Source organism: Pleurodeles waltl, chromosome 12 (genome assembly GCF_031143425.1).
Source record: "Pleurodeles waltl isolate 20211129_DDA chromosome 12, aPleWal1.hap1.20221129, whole genome shotgun sequence".
In the NCBI taxonomy this organism is placed as follows: Eukaryota; Metazoa; Chordata; class Amphibia; order Caudata; family Salamandridae; genus Pleurodeles; species Pleurodeles waltl.
The window spans coordinates 19963209-19981602 of record NC_090451.1 but is presented as its reverse complement, the minus strand read 5'-3'; the positions used below and the strand labels follow the sequence as shown (position 1 = coordinate 19981602).

The window sequence follows — 18394 nt, the reverse complement described above, 5'->3', positions numbered from 1 at the left end:
GATGCAATGGGGAAACATAGGGATAGGGGCAACACAAACCATATACTCCAGAAGTGGAATGCGAACCACGAATGGACCCCAAACCTATGTGACCTTGTAGAGGGTTGCTGGGACTATTAGAAAATAGTGAGAGTTAGAAAAATAACCCTCCCCAAGACCCTGAAAAGTGAGTGCAAAGTGCACCAAAGTTCCCCTAAGGACAAAATAGTCGTGTTAGAGGGAGAATGCAAGGAAAACACAAATCAGCAATGCAACAACGATGGATTCCTGTCTGAAGGTACCTGTGGAACAAGGGGACCAAGTCCAAAAGTCACAAGCAGCTCGGAGATGGGCAGATGCCCAAGAAATGCCAGCGGTTGGTGCAAAGAAGCTCTTACTAGGCTGAAGAACTGTGAATACTGCAGGAACGACAAGGGCTAGAGACTTCCCCTTTGGAGGATGGATCCCCCACGCCTTGGAGAGTCGTGCAGAAGTGTTTTCCCGCCGGATGGACGCCAACAAGCCTTGCTACACGCAAATCGTGCGTTTGGCGTTTTTGGACGCTGCTGGGGCCCAGGAGGGACCAGAAGGTCGCAAATTGGACCTGCAGAGAGAGGGGACGTCGAGCAAGACAAAGAGCCCTCACTGAAGCAGGTAGCACCCGGAGAAGTGCCAGAAACAGGCACTACGAGGATGCGTGAAACGGTGCTCGCCGAAGTTGCACAAAGGAGTCCCACGTCGCCGGAGACCAACTTAGAAAGTCGTGCAATGCAGGTTAGAGTGCCGTGGACCCAGGCTTGGCTGTGCACGAAGGATTTCCGCCGGAAGTGCACAGGGGCCGGAGAAGCTTGCAAAGTCGCGGTTCCCAGCAATGCAGCCCAGCGAGGTGAGGCAAGGACTTACCTCCACCAAACTTGGGCTGAAGAGTCACTGGACTGTGGGGGTCACTTGGACGGTGTCGCTGGATTCGAGGGACCTCGCTCGTCGTGCTGAGAGGAGACCCAAGGGACCGGAGATGCAGCTTTTTGGTGCCTGCGGTTGCAGGGGGAAGATTCCGTCGACCCACGGGAGATTTCTTCGGAGCTTCTGGTGCAGAGAGGAGGCAGACTACCCCCACAGCATGCACAAGCAGGAAAACAGTCGAGAAGGCGGCAGGATCAGCGTTACAGAGTTGCAGTAGTCGTCTTTGCTACTATGTTGCAGGTTTGCAGGCTTCCAGCGCGGTCAGCGGTCGATTCCTTATCAGAAGGTGAAGAGGGAGATGCAGAGGAACTCGGCTGAGCTCATGCATTCGTTATCTAAAGTTTCCCCAGAGACAGAGACCCTAAATAGCCAGAAAAGAGGGTTTGGCTACCTAGGAGAGAGGAAAGGCTACTAACACCTGAAGGAGCCTATCACAAGGAGTCTCTGACGTCACCTGGTGGCACTGGCCACTCAGAGCAGTCCAGTGTGCCAGCAGCACCTCTGTTTCCAAGATGGCAGAGGTCTGGAGCACACTGGAGGAGCTCTGGACACCTCCCAGGGGAGGTGCAGGTCAGGGGAGTGGTCACTCCCCTTTCCTTTGTCCAGTTTCGCGCCAGAGCAGGGGCTAAGGGGTCCCTGAACCGGTGTAGACTGGCTTATGCAGAATTGGGCACATCTGTGCCCAACAAAGCATTTCCAGAGGCTGGGGGAGGCTACTCCTCCCCTGCCTTCACACCATTTTCCAAAGGGAGAGGGTGTCACACCCTCTCTCAGAGGAAGTTCTTTGTTCTGCCATCCTGGGCCAGGCCTGGCTGGACCCCAGGAGGGCAGCTGCCTGTCTGAGGGGTTGGCAGCAGCAGCAGCTGTAGTGAAACCCCAGGAAGGGCAGTCTGGCAGTACCAGGGTCTGTGCTACAGACCACTGGGATCATGGAATTGTACCAACAATGCCAGGATGGCATAGAGGGGGCAATTCCATGATCATAGACATGTTACATGGCCATATTCGGAGTTACCATGGTGAAGCTACATATAGGTAGTGACCTATATGTAGTGCACGCGTGTAATGGTGTCCCCGCACTCACAAAGTTCAGTGAATTGGCTCTGAACAATGTGGGGGCACCTTGGCTAGTGCCAGGGTGCCCTCACACTAAGTAACTTTGCACCTAACCTTTAGCAGGTAAAGGTTAGACATATAGGTGACTTATAAGTTACTTAAGTGCAGTGTAAAATGGCTGTGAAATAACGTGGACGTTATTTCACTCAGGCTGCAGTGGCAGACCTGTGTAAGAATTGTCAGAGCTCCCTATGGGTGGCAAAAGAAATGCTGCAGCCCATAGGGATCTCCTGGAACCCCAATACCCTGGGACCTCAGTACCATATACTAGGGAATTATAAGGGTGTTCCAGTAAGCCAATGTAAATTGGTAAAATTGGTCACTAGCCTGTTAGTGACAATTTGAAAGTAATGAGAGAGCATAACCACTGAGGTTCTGGTTAGCAGAGCCTCAGTGAGACAGTTAGGCACCACACAGGGAACATATACATGCACACCTATGAGCACTGGGGCCCTGTGTGACAGGGTCCCAGTGACACATACATATAGGCCACAAACCTATGAGCACTGGGGTCCTGACCAGCAGGATCCCAGTGACACATAACAAACATACTGAAACCATAGTGTTTTCACTATGAGCACTGAGGCCTGGCTATCAGGATCCCAGTGAGACAGTGAAAACAGTGACAAACACCCTGACATACACTCACAAACAGGCCAAAAGTGGGGGTAACAAGGCTAGAAAGAGGCTACCTTCTCACAACAAGGATACCACACTCCCTGATTCAGGCAGTCTGGTCTACAAGGACACCACACTCCCTGATTCAGCCAGTCTGCTCTACAAGGACACCACACTCCCTGATTCAGGCAGTCTGCTCTACAAGGACACAACACTCCCTGATTCAGGCAGTTTGCGCCACAAGGACATCACACCAATGATTCAGGCAGTCTGCTCCACAAGGACCCCACACTCCCTGATTCAGGCAGTCTGCTCTACAAGGACAGCACACTCCCTGATTCAGCCAGTCTGCTCTACAAGGACACAACACTCCCTGATTCAGGCAGTTTGCTCCACAAGGACACCACACTCCCTGATTCAGGCAGTCTGCTCTGCAAGGACACCACACTCCCTGAGGCAGGCTGTCTGCTTTACAAGGACACTACACTCCCTGATTCAGGCAGTCTGCTCTACAAGGACACAACACTCCCTGATTCAGCCAGTCTGCTCTACAAGGACACCACACTCCCTGATTCAGCCAGTCTGCTCTACAAGGACACCACACTCCCTGATTCCGGCAGTCTGCTCTACAAGGACACCACACTCCCTGATTCCGGCAGTCTGCTCAACAAGGACACCACACTCCCTGGTTCAGGCAGTCTAATACAAGGACACCACACTCCCTGATTCAGGCAGTCCAATACAAGGACACCACACTCCCTGATTCAGGCAGTCTGCTCAACAAGGACACCACACTCCCTGATTCAGCCAGTCTAATACAAGGACACCACACTCCCTGATTCCGGCAGTCTGCTCTACAAGGACACCACACTCCCTGATTCAGGCAGTCTAATACAAGGACACCACACTCCCTGATTCAGGCAGTCCAATACAAGGACACCACACTCCCTGATTCAGGCAGTCTGCTCTACAAGGACACCACACTCACTGATTCCGGCAGTCTGCTCTACAAGGACACCACACTCCCTGATTCAGACAGTCTGCTATACAAGGACACCACACTCCCTGATTCTGACAGTCTGCTCTTCAAGGACACCACATTCCCCGATTCAGAAAGTCTGCTCTACAAGGACACCACACTCCCTGATTCAGGCTGTCTGCTTTACAAGGACAATACACTCCCTGATTCAGGCAGTCTGCTCTACAAGGACACCACACTCCCTGATTCCGGCAGTCTGCTCAACAAGGACACCACACTCCCTGATTCAGGCAGTCTGCTCAACAAGGACACCACACTCCCTGGTTCAGGCAGTCTAATACAAGGACACCACATTCCCTGATTCAGGCAGTCTGCTCTACAAGGACACCACACTCCCTGATTCCGGCAGTCTGCTCTACAAGGACACCACACTCCCTGATTCCGGCAGTCTGCTCTACAAGGACACCACACTCCCTGATTCAGACAGTCTGCTCTTCAAGGACACCACACTCCCTGATTCAGGAAGTCTGCTCTACAAGGACACCACGCTCCCTGATTCAGGCAGTCTGCTCTACAAGGACACCACTCTCCCTGATTCAGGAAGTCTGCTCTACAAGGACACCACACTCCCTGATTCCGGCAGTCTGCTCTATAAGGACACCACACTCCCTGATTCAGGCAGTCTGCTCAACAAGGACACCACACTCCCTGATTCAGGCAGTCTAATACAAGGACACCACACTCCCTGATTCAGGCAGTCCAATACAAGGGCACCACACTCCCAGATTCCGGCAGTCTGCTCTACAAGGACACCACACTCCCTGATTCCGGCAGTCTGCTCTACAAGGACACCACACTCCCTGATTCAGACATTCTGCTCTTCAAGGACACCACACTCCCTGATTCAGGATGTCTGCTCTACAAGGACACCACGCTCCCCGATTCAGGCAGCCTGCTCTACAAGGACACCACACTCCCTGATTCAGGAAGGCTGCTCTACAAGGACACCACAATCCCTGATTCAGGCTGTCTGTTCTCACAAGGACACAACACTCCCTGATTCAGGTTGTCTGCTCTACAAGGACACCACACTCCCTGATTCAGGCAGTCTGCTCTACAAGGACACAACACTGCCTGATTCAGGCAGTCTGCTCTACAAGGACACCACACTCCCTGATTCAGGCAGTCTGCTCTACAAGGACACAACACTCCCTGATTCAGGCAGTCTGCTCTACAAGGACACAACACTCCCTGATTCAGCCAGTCTGCTCTACAAGGACACAACACTCCCTGATTCAGGCAGTTTGCTCCACAAGGACACCACACTCCCTGAACCAGGCAGTCTGCTCTACAAGGACACCACACTCCCTGAGGCAGGCTGTCTGCTTTACAAGGACACTACACTCCCTGATTCAGGCAGTCTGCTCTACAAGGACACAACACTCTCTGATTCAGGCAGTCTGCTCTACAAGGACACAACACTCCCTGATTCAGGCAGTCTAATACAAGGACACCACACTCCCTGATTCAGGCAGTCTGCTCTACAAGGACACCACACTCCCTGATTCCGGCAGTCTGCTCTACAAGGACACCACACTCCCTGATTCAGACAGTCTGCTATACAAGGACACCACACTCCCTGATTCTGACAGTCTGCAATTCAAGGACACCACATTCCCTGATTCAGAAAGTCTGCTCTACAAGGACACCACACTCCCTGATTCAGGCAGTCTGCTTTACAAGGACACCGCAACCCCTGATTCAAGCAGTCTGCTCTACAAGGACACCACACTCCCTGATTCAGGCAGTCTGCTCTACAAGGACACAACACTCCCTGATTCAGCCAGTCTGCTCTACAAGGACACCACACTCCCTGATTCAGCCAGTCTGCTCTACAAGGACACCACACTCCCTGATTCCGGCAGTCTGCTCTACAAGGACACCACACTCCCTGATTCAGGCAGTCTGCTCAACAAGGACACCACACTCCCTGGTTCAGGCAGTCTAATACAAGGACACCACACTCCCTGATTCAGGCAGTCCAATACAAGGACACCACACTCCCTGATTCAGGCAGTCTGCTCAACAAGGTCACCACACTCCCTGATTCAGCCAGTCTAATACAAGGACACCACACTCCCTGATTCCGGCAGTCTGCTCTACAAGGACACCACACTCCCTGATTCAGGCAGTCTAATACAAGGACACCACACTCCCTGATTCAGGCAGTCCAATACAAGGACACCACACTCCCTGATTCAGGCAGTCTGCTCTACAAGGACACCACACTCACTGATTCCGGCAGTCTGCTCTACAAGGACACCACACTCCCTGATTCAGACAGTCTGCTATACAAGGACACCACACTCCCTGATTCTGACAGTCTGCTCTTCAAGGACACCACATTCCCCGATTCAGAAAGTCTGCTCTACAAGGACACCACACTCCCTGATTCAGGCTGTCTGCTTTACAAGGACAATACACTGCCTGATTCAGGCAGTCTGCTCTACAAGGACACCACACTCCCTGATTCCGGCAGTCTGCTCTACAAGGACACCACACTCCCTGATTCAGGTAGTCTGCTCAACAAGGACACCACACTCCCTGGTTCAGGCAGTCTAATACAAGGACACCACATTCCCTGATTCAGGCAGTCTGCTCTACAAGGACACCACACTCCCTGATTCCGGCAATCTGCTCTACAAGGACACCACACTCCCTGATTCCGGCAGTCTGCTCTACAAGGACACCACACTCCCTGATTCAGACAGTCTGCTCTTCAAGGACACCACACTCCCTGATTCAGGAAGTCTGCTCTACAAGGACACCACGCTCCCTGATTCAGGCAGTCTGCTCTACAAGGACACCACTCTCCCTGATTCAGGAAGTCTGCTCTACAAGGACACCACACTCCCTGATTCCGGCAGTCTGCTCTATAAGGACACCACACTCCCTGATTCAGGCAGTCTGCTCAACAAGGACACCACACTCCCTGATTCAGGCAGTCTAATACAAGGACACCACACTCCCTGATTCAGGCAGTCCAATACAAGGGCACCACACTCCCAGATTCAGGCAGTCTGCTCTACAAGGACACCACACTCCCTGATTCCGCCAGTCTGCTCTACAAGGACACCACACTCCCTGATTCAGACATTCTGCTCTTCAAGGACACCACACTCCATGATTCAGGATGTCTGCTCTACAAGGACACCACGCTCCCTGATTCAGGCAGCCTGCTCTACAAGGACACCACACTCCCTGATTCAGGCAGTCTAATACAAGGACACCACACTCCCTGATTCAGGCATTCCAATACAAGGACACCACACTCCCTGATTCAGACATTCTGCTCTTCAAGGACACCACACTCCATGATTCAGGATGTCTGCTCTACAAGGACACCACGCTCCCTGATTCAGGAAGGCTGCTCTACAAGGACACCACACTCCCTGATTCGGGCTGTCTGTTCTCACAAGGACACAACACTCCCTTAATTCAAGCAGTCTGCTCCACAAGGACACACCACTCCCTGATTCAGGCAGTCTGCTCTACAAGGACACAACACTCCCTGATTCAGGTTGTCTGCTCTACAAGGACACCACACTCCCTGATTCAGGCAGTCTGCTCTACAAGGACACAACACTGCCTGATTCAGGCAGTCTGCTCTACAAGGACACCACACTCCCTGATTCAGGCAGTCTGCTCTACAAGGACACAACACTCCCTGATTCAGGCAGTCTGCTCTACAAGGACACAACACTCCCTGATTCAGCCAGTCTGCTCTACAAGGACACAACACTCCCTGATTCAGGCAGTTTGCTCCACAAGGACACCACACTCCCTGAACCAGGCAGTCTGCTCTACAAGGACACCACACTCCCTGAGGCAGGCTGTCTGCTTTACAAGGACACTACACTCCCTGATTCAGGCAGTCTGCTCTACAAGGACACAACACTACCTGATTCAGGCAGTCTGCTCTACAAGGACACAACACTCCCTGATTCAGGCAGTCTGCTCTACAAGGACACAACACTCCCTGATTCAGGCAGTCTAATACAAGGACACCACACTCCCTGATTCAGGCAGTCTGCTCTACAAGGACACCACACTCCCTGATTCCGGCAGTCTGCTCTACAAGGACACCACACTCCCTGATTCAGACAGTCTGCTATACAAGGACACCACACTCCCTGATTCTGACAGTCTGCAATTCAAGGACAACACATTCCCTGATTCAGAAAGTCTGCTCTACAAGGACACCACACTCCCTGATTCAGGCAGTCTGCTTTACAAGGACACCGCACCCCCTGATTCAAGCAGTCTGCTACAAGGACACCACACTCCCTGATTCAGGCAGTCTGCTCTACAAGGACACCACACTCCCTGATTCAGCCAGTCTGCTCTACAAGGACACCACACTCCCTGATTCCGGCAGTCTGCTCTACAAGGACACCACACTCCCTGATTCAGGCAGTCTGCTGAACAAGGACACCACACTCCCTGGTTCAGGCAGTCTAATACAAGGACACCACACTCCCTGATTCAGGTTGTCTGCTCTACAAGGACACCACACTCCCTGATTCAGGCAGTCTGCTCTACAAGGACACAACACTGCCTGATTCAGGCAGTCTGCTCTACAATGACACCACACTCCCTGATTCAGGCAGTCTGCTCTACAAGGACACAACAGTCCCTGATTCAGGCAGTCTAATACAAGGACACCACACTCCCTGATTCAGGCAGTCCAATACAAGGACACCACACTCCCTGATTCAGGCAGTCTGCTCTACAAGGACACCACACTCCCTGATTCAGCCAGTCTGCTCTACAAGGACACCACACTCCCTGATTCCGGCAGTCTGCTCTACAAGGACACCACACTCCCTGATTCAGGCAGTCTAATACAAGGACACCACACTCCCTGATTCAGGCATTCCAATACAAGGACACCACACTCCCTGATGCAGGCAGTCTGCTCTACAAGGACACCACACTCCCTGATTCCGGCAGTCTGCTCTACAAGGACACCACACTCCCTGATTCAGACAGTCTGCTATACAAGGACACCACACTCCCTGATTCTGACAGTCTGCTCTTCAAGGACACCACATTCCCTGATTCAGAAAGTCTGCTCCACAAGGACACCACACTCCCTGATTCAGGAAGTCTGCTCTACAAGGACACCACACTCCCTGATTCCGGCAGTCTGCTCTACAAGGACACCACACTCCCTGATTCAGGCAGTCTAATACAAGGACACCACACTCCCTGATTCAGGCAGTCCAATACAAGGACACCACACTCCCTGATTCAGGCAGTCCAATACAAGGACACCACACTCCCTGATTCAGGCACTCTGCTCTACAAGGACACCACACTCCCTGATTCCGGCAGTCTGCTATACAAGGACACCACACTCCCTGATTCTGACAGTCTGCTCTTCAAGGACACCACACTCCCTGATTCAGAAAGTCTGCTCTACAAGGACACCACACTCCCTGATTCAGGCAGTCTGCTTTACAAGGACACCGCACTTCCTGATTCAGGAAGTCTGCTCTACAAGGACACCACGCTCCCTGATTCAGGCAGTCTGCTCTACAAGGACACCACTCTCCCTGATTCAGGAAGTCTGCTCTACAAGGACACCACACTCCCTGATTCCGGCAGTCTGCTCTATAAGGACACCACACTCCCTGATTCAGGCAGTCTGCTCAACAAGGACACCACACTCCCTGATTCAGGCAGTCTAATACAAGGACACCACACTCCCTGATTCAGGCAGTCCAATACAAGGGCACCACACTCCCAGATTCAGGCAGTCTGCTCTACAAGGACACCACACTCCCTGATTCCGCCAGTCTGCTCTACAAGGACACCACACTCCCTGATTCAGACATTCTGCTCTTCAAGGACACCACACTCCCTGATTCAGGATGTCTGCTCTACAAGGACACCACGCTCCCTGATTCAGGCAGCCTGCTCTACAAGGACACCACACTCCCTGATTCAGGAAGGCTGCTCTACAAGGACACCACACTCCCTGATTCAGGCTGTCTGTTCTCACAAGGACACAACACTCCCTGATTCAAGCAGTCTGCTCTACAAGGACACACCACTCCCTGATTCAGGCAGTCTGCTCTACAAGGACACAACACTCCCTGATTCAGGTTGTCTGCTCTACAAGGACACCACACTCCCTGATTCAGGCAGTCTGCTCTACAAGGACACAACACTGCCTGATTCAGGCAGTCTGCTCTACAAGGACACCACACTCACTGATTCAGGCAGTCTGCTCTACAAGGACACCACACTCCCTGATTCAGGCAGTCTAATACAAGGTCACCACAGTCTCTGATTCAGGCAGTCCAAAACAAGGACAATACACTCCCTGATTCAGGCAGTCTGCTCTACAAGGACACCACACTCCCTAATTCCGGCAGTCTGCTCTACAAGGACACCACACTCCTTGATTCAGACAGTCTGCTCTTCAAGGACACCACACTCCCTGACTGAGGAAGTCTGCTCTGCAAGGACACCACACTCCCTGATTCAGCCTGTCTGCTTTACAAGGACACTACACTCCCTGATTCAGGCAGTCTGCTCTACAAGGACACAACACTCCCTGATTCAGGCAGTTTGCTCCACAAGGACATCACACCCATGATTCAGGCAGTCTGCTCCACAAGGACACCACACTCCCTGATTCAGGCAGTCTGCTCTACAAGGACACCACACTCCCTGATTCAGGCAGTCTGCTCTACAAGGACACCACACTCCCTGATTCCGGCAGTCTGCTCTACAAGGACACCACACTCCCTGATTCAGGCAGTCTAATACAAGGACACCACACTCCCTGATTCAGGCAGTCCAATACAAGGACACCACACTCCCTGATTCAGGCAGTCCAATACAAGGACACCACACTCCCTGATTCAGGCAGTCTGCTCTACAAGGACACCACACTCCCTGATTCCGGCAGTCTGCTATACAAGGACACCACACTCCCTGATTCTGACAGTCTGCTCTTCAAGGACACCACACTCCCTGATTCAGAAAGTCTGCTCTACAAGGACACCACACTCCCTGATTCAGGCAGTCTGCTTTACAAGGACACCGCACTCCCTGATTCAAGCAGTCTGTCCTACAAGGACACCACACTCCCTGATTCAGGCTGTCTGCTTTACAAGGACACTACACTCCCTGATTCAGGCAGTCTGCTCTGCAAGGACACCACACTCCCTGATTCAGCCTGTCTGCTTTACAAGGACACTACACTCCCTGATTCAGGCAGTCTGCTCTACAAGGACACCACACTCCCTGATTCAGCCAGTCTGCTCTACAAGGACACCACACTCACTGATTCAGGAAGTTTGCTCCACAAGGACATCACACCCATGATTCAGGCAGTCTGCTCCACAAGGACACCACACTCCCTGATTCAGGCAGTCTGCTCTACAAGGACACCACACTACCTGATTCAGCCAGTCTGCTCTACAAGGACACCACACTCCCTGATTCAGGCAGTCTGCTCTACAAGGACACAACACTCCCTGATTCAGGCAGTTTGCTCCACAAGGACATCACACCCATGATTCAGGCAGTCTGCTCCACAAGGACACCACACTCCCTGATTCAGGCAGTCTGCTCTACAAGGACAGCACACTCCCTGATTCAGCCAGTCTGCTCTACCAGGACACAACACTCCCTGATTCAGGCAGTTTGCTCCACAAGGACACCACACTCCCTGATTCAGGCAGTCTGCTCAAAAAGGGCACCACCCTCCCTGAGTCAGGCTGTCTGCCTTACAAGGACAATAAACTCCGTGATTCAGGCAGTCTGCTCTACAAGGACACCACACTCACTGATTCAGGTAGTCTGCTCTACAAGGACACCACACTCACTGATTCAGGCAGTCTGCTCTACAAGGACACCACACTCCCTGATTCAGGCAGTCTAATACAAGGTCACCACAGTCTCTGATTCAGGCAGTCCAAAACAAGGACAATACACTCCCTGATTCAGGCAGTCTGCTCTACAAGGACACCACACTCCCTAATTCCGGCAGTCTGCTCTACAAGGACACCACACTCCTTGATTCAGACAGTCTGCTCTTCAAGGACACCACACTCCCTGACTGAGGAAGTCTGCTCTGCAAGGACACCACACTCCCTGATTCAGCCTGTCTGCTTTACAAGGACACTACACTCCCTGATTCAGGCAGTCTGCTCTACAAGGACACAACACTCCCTGATTCAGGCAGTTTGCTCCACAAGGACATCACACCCATGATTCAGGCAGTCTGCTCCACAAGGACACCACACTCCCTGATTCAGGCAGTCTGCTCTACAAGGACACCACACTCCCTGATTCAGCCAGTCTGCTCTACAAGGACACCACACTCCCTGATTCAGGAAGTCTGCTCTACAAGGACACCACACTCCCTGATTCCGGCAGTCTGCTCTACAAGGACACCACACTCCCTGATTCAGGCAGTCTAATACAAGGACACCACACTCCCTGATTCAGGCAGTCCAATACAAGGACACCACACTCCCTGATTCAGGCAGTCCAATACAAGGACACCACACTCCCTGATTCAGGCAGTCTGCTCTACAAGGACACCACACTCCCTGATTCCGGCAGTCTGCTATACAAGGACACCACACTCCCTGATTCTGACAGTCTGCTCTTCAAGGACACCACACTCCCTGATTCAGAAAGTCTGCTCTACAAGGACACCACACTCCCTGATTCAGGCAGTCTGCTTTACAAGGACACCGCACTCCCTGATTCAAGCAGTCTGTCCTACAAGGACACCACACTCCCTGATTCAGGCTGTCTGCTTTACAAGGACACTACACTCCCTGATTCAGGCAGTCTGCTCTGCAAGGACACCACACTCCCTGATTCAGCCTGTCTGCTTTACAAGGACACTACACTCCCTGATTCAGGCAGTCTGCTCTACAAGGACACCACACTCCCTGATTCAGCCAGTCTGCTCTACAAGGACACCACACTCACTGATTCAGGAAGTTTGCTCCACAAGGACATCACACCCATGATTCAGGCAGTCTGCTCCACAAGGACACCACACTCCCTGATTCAGGCAGTCTGCTCTACAAGGACACCACACTACCTGATTCAGCCAGTCTGCTCTACAAGGACACCACACTCCCTGATTCAGGCAGTCTGCTCTACAAGGACACAACACTCCCTGATTCAGGCAGTTTGCTCCACAAGGACATCACACCCATGATTCAGGCAGTCTGCTCCACAAGGACACCACACTCCCTGATTCAGGCAGTCTGCTCTACAAGGACAGCACACTCCCTGATTCAGCCAGTCTGCTCTACCAGGACACAACACTCCCTGATTCAGGCAGTTTGCTCCACAAGGACACCACACTCCCTGATTCAGGCAGTCTGCTCTACAAGGACACCACACTCCCTGAGGCAGGCTGTCTGCTTTACAAGGACACTACACTCCCTGATTCAGGCAGTCTGCTCTACAAGGACACAACACTCCCTGATTCAGCCAGTCTGCTCTACAAGGACACCACACTCCCTGATTCAGCCAGTCTGCTCTACAAGGACACCACACTCCCTGATTCCGGCAGTCTGCTCTACAAGGACACCACACTCCCTGATTCAGGCAGTCTGCTCAACAAGGACACCACACTCCCTGGTTCAGGCAGTCTAATACAAGGACACCACACTCCCTGATTCAGGCAGTCCAATACAAGGACACCACACTCCCTGATTCAGGCAGTCTGCTCAACAAGGACACCACACTCCCTGATTCAGCCAGTCTAATACAAGGACACCACACTCCCTGATTCCGGCAGTCTGCTCTACAAGGACACCACACTCCCTGATTCAGGCAGTCTAATACAAGGACACCACACTCCCTGATTCAGGCAGTCCAATACAAGGACACCACACTCCCTGATTCAGGCAGTCTGCTCTACAAGGACACCACACTCACTGATTCCGGCAGTCTGCTCTACAAGGACACCACACTCCCTGATTCAGACAGTCTGCTATACAAGGACACCACACTCCCTGATTCTGACAGTCTGCTCTTCAAGGACACCACATTCCCCGATTCAGAAAGTCTGCTCTACAAGGACACCACACTCCCTGATTCAGGCTGTCTGCTTTACAAGGACAATACACTGCCTGATTCAGGCAGTCTGCTCTACAAGGACACCACACTCCCTGATTCCGGCAGTCTGCTCTACAAGGACACCACACTCCCTGATTCAGGCAGTCTGCTCAACAAGGACACCACACTCCCTGGTTCATGCAGTCTAATACAAGGACACCACATTCCCTGATTCAGGCAGTCTGCTCTACAAGGACACCACACTCCCTGATTCCGGCAGTCTGCTCTACAAGGACACCACACTCCCTGATTCCGGCAGTCTGCTCTACAAGGACACCACACTCCCTGATTCAGACAGTCTGCTCTTCAAGGACACCACACTCCCTGATTCAGGAAGTCTGCTCTACAAGGACACCACGCTCCCTGATTCAGGCAGTCTGCTCTACAAGGACACCACTCTCCCTGATTCAGGAAGTCTGCTCTACAAGGACACCACACTCCCTGATTCCGGCAGTCTGCTCTATAAGGACACCACACTCCCTGATTCAGGCAGTCTGCTCAACAAGGACACCACACTCCCTGATTCAGGCAGTCTAATACAAGGACACCACACTCCCTGATTCAGGCAGTCCAATACAAGGGCACCACACTCCCAGATTCAGGCAGTCTGCTCTACAAGGACACCACACTCCCTGATTCCGCCAGTCTGCTCTACAAGGACACCACACTCCCTGATTCAGACATTCTGCTCTTCAAGGACACCACACTCCATGATTCAGGATGTCTGCTCTACAAGGACACCACGCTCCCTGATTCAGGCAGCCTGCTCTACAAGGACACCACACTCCCTGATTCAGGAAGGCTGCTCTACAAGGACACCACACTCCCTGATTCAGGCTGTCTTTTCTCACAAGGACACAACACTCCCTGATTCAAGCAGTCTGCTCCACAAGGACACACCACTCCCTGATTCAGGCAGTCTGCTCTACAAGGACACAACACTCCCTGATTCAGGTTGTCTGCTCTACAAGGACACCACACTCCCTGATTCAGGCAGTCTGCTCTACAAGGACACAACACTGCCTGATTCAGGCAGTCTGCTCTACAAGGACACCACACTCCCTGATTCAGGCAGTCTGCTCTACAAGGACACAACACTCCCTGATTCAGGCAGTCTGCTCTACAAGGACACAACACTCCCTGATTCAGCCAGTCTGCTCTACAAGGACACAACACTCCCTGATTCAGGCAGTTTGCTCCACAAGGACACCACACTCCCTGAACCAGGCAGTCTGCTCTACAAGGACACCACACTCCCTGAGGCAGGCTGTCTGCTTTACAAGGACACTACACTCCCTGATTCAGGCAGTCTGCTCTACAAGGACACAACACTCCCTGATTCAGGCAGTCTGCTCTACAAGGACACAACACTCCCTGATTCAGGCAGTCTGCTCTACAAGGACACAACACTCCCTGATTCAGGCAGTCTAATACAAGGACACCACACTCCCTGATTCAGGCAGTCTGCTCTACAAGGACACCACACTCCCTGATTCCGGCAGTCTGCTCTACAAGGACACCACACTCCCTGATTCAGACAGTCTGCTATACAAGGACACCACACTCCCTGATTCTGACAGTCTGCAATTCAAGGACACCACATTCCCTGATTCAGAAAGTCTGCTCAACAAGGACACCACACTCCCTGATTCAGGCAGTCTGCTTTACAAGGACACCGCACCCCCTGATTCAAGCAGTCTGCTACAAGGACACCACACTCCCTGATTCAGGCAGTCTGCTCTACAAGGACACCACACTCCCTGATTCAGCCAGTCTGCTCTACAAGGACACCACACTCCCTGATTCAAGCAGTCTGCTCTACAAGGACACCACACTCCCTGATTCAGGCAGTCTGCTGAACAAGGACAGCACACTCCCTGGTTCAGGCAGTCTAATACAAGGACACCACACTCCCTGATTCAGGTTGTCTGCTCTACAAGGACACCACACTCCCTGATTCAGGCAGTCTGCTCTACAAGGACACAACACTGCCTGATTCAGGCAGTCTGCTCTACAAGGACACCACACTCCCTGATTCAGGCAGTCTGCTCTACAAGGACACAACAGTCCCTGATTCAGGCAGTCTGCTCTACAAGGACACAACACTCCCTGATTCAGCCAGTCTGCTCTACAAGGAAACAACACTCCCTGATTCAGGCAGTTTGCTCCACAAGGACACCACACTCCCTGAACCAGGCAGTCTGCTCTACAAGGACACCACACTCCCTGAGGCAGGCTGTCTGCTTTACAAGGACACTACACTCCCTGATTCAGGCAGTCTGCTCTACAAGGACACAACACTCCCTGATTCAGGCAGTCTGCTCTACAAGGACACAACACTCCCTGATTCAGCCAGTCTGCTCTACAAGGACACCACACTCCCTGATTCAGGCAGTCTGCTCAACAAGGACACCACACTCCCTGGTTCAGGCAGTCTAATACAAGGACACCACACTCCCTGATTCAGGCAGTCCAATACAAGGACACCACACTCCCTGATTCAGGCAGTCTGCTCTACAAGGACACCACACTCCCTGATTCAGGCAGTCTGCTCTACAAGGACACCACACTCCCTGATTCCGGCAGTCTGCTCTACAAGGACACCACACTCCCTGATTCAGGCAGTCTAATACAAGGACACCACACTCCCTGATTCAGGCATTCCAATACAAGGACACCACACTCCCTGATGCAGGCAGTCTGCTCTACAAGGACACCACACTCCCTGATTCCGGCAGTCTGCTCTACAAGGACACCACACTCCCTGATTCAGACAGTCTGCTATACAAGGACACCACACTCCCTGATTCTGACAGTCTGCAATTCAAGGACACCACATTCCCTGATTCAGAAAGTCTGCTCTACAAGGACACCACACTCCCTGATTCAGGCAGTCTGCTTTACAAGGACACCGCACCCCCTGATTCAAGGAGTCTGCTCTACAAGGACACCACACTCCCTGATTCAGGCTGTCTGCTTTACAAGGACACTACACTCCCTGATTCAGGCAGTCTGCTCTACAAGGACACCACACTCCCTGATTCCGGCAGTCTGCTCTACAAGGACACCACACTCCCTGATTCAGGCAGTCTGCTCAACAAGGACACCACACTCCCTGGTTCAGGCAGTCTAATACAAGGACACCACATTCCCTGATTCAGGCAGTGTGCTCTACAAGGACACCACACTCCCTGATTCCGACAGTCTGCTCTACAAGGACACCACACTCCCTGATTCCGGCAGTCTGCTCTACAAGGACACCACACTCTCTGATTCAGACAGTCTGCTCTTCAAGGACACCACACTCCCTGATTCAGGAAGTCTGCTCTACAAGGACACCACGCTCCCTGATTCAGGCAGTCTGCTCTACAAGGACACCACTCTCCCTGATTCAGGAAGTCTGCTCTACAAGGACACCACACTCCCTGATTCCGGCAGTCTGCTCTATAAGGACACCACACTCCCTGATTCAGGCAGTCTGCTCAACAAGGACACCACACTCCCTGATTCAGGCAGTCTAATACAAGGACACCACACTCCCTGATTCAGGCAGTCCAATACAAGGGCACCACACTCCCAGATTCAGGCAGTCTGCTCTACAAGGACACCACACTCCCTGATTCCGCCAGTCTGCTCTACAAGGACACCACACTCCCTGATTCAGACATTCTGCTCTTCAAGGACACCACACTCCCTGATTCAGGATGTCTGCTCTACAAGGACACCACGCTCCCTGATTCAGGCAGCCTGCTCTACAAGGACACCACACTCCCTGATTCAGGAAGGCTACTCTACAAGGACACCACACTCCCTGATTCAGGCTGTCTGTTCTCACAAGGACACAACACTCCCTGATTCAAGCAGTCTGCTCTACAAGGACACACCACTCCCTGATTCAGGCAGTCTGCTCTACAAGGACACAACACTCCCTGATTCAGGTTGTCTGCTCTACAAGGACACCACACTCCCTGATTCAGGCAGTCTGCTCTACAAGGACACAACACTGCCTGATTCAGGCAGTCTGCTCTACAAGGACACCACACTCCCTGATTCAGGCAGTCTGCTCTACAAGGACACAACAGTCCCTGATTCAGGCAGTCTGCTCTACAAGGACACAACACTGCCTGATTCAGGCAGTCTGCTCTACAAGGACACCACACTCCCTGATTCAGGCAGTCTGCTCTACAAGGACACAACAGTCCCTGATTCAGGCAGTCTGCTCTACAAGGACACAACACTCCCTGATTCAGCCAGTCTGCTCTACAAGGACACAACACTCCCTGATTCAGGCAGTTTGCTCCACAAGGACACCACACTCCCTGAACCAGGCAGTCTGCTCTACAAGGACACCACACTCCCTGAGGCAGGCTGTCTGCTTTACAAGGACACTACACTCCCTGATTCAGGCAGTCTGCTCTACAAGGACACAACACTCCCTGATTCAGGCAGTCTGCTCTACAAGGACACAACACTCCCTGATTCAGCCAGTCTGCTCTACAAGGACACCACACTCCCTGATTCCGGCAGTCTGCTCTACAAGGACACCACACTCCCTGATTCAGGCAGTCTGCT

At 52.3% G+C, this 18394-nt stretch overlaps 1 protein-coding gene across 3 annotated transcripts in view; it reads right to left on the bottom strand.

Moving 5' to 3' along the window:
• Positions 1 to 18394, bottom strand: part of SBNO2 (strawberry notch homolog 2) — a 542051-nt gene that overhangs the window by 164641 nt on the left and 359016 nt on the right. The window lies entirely within an intron of this gene.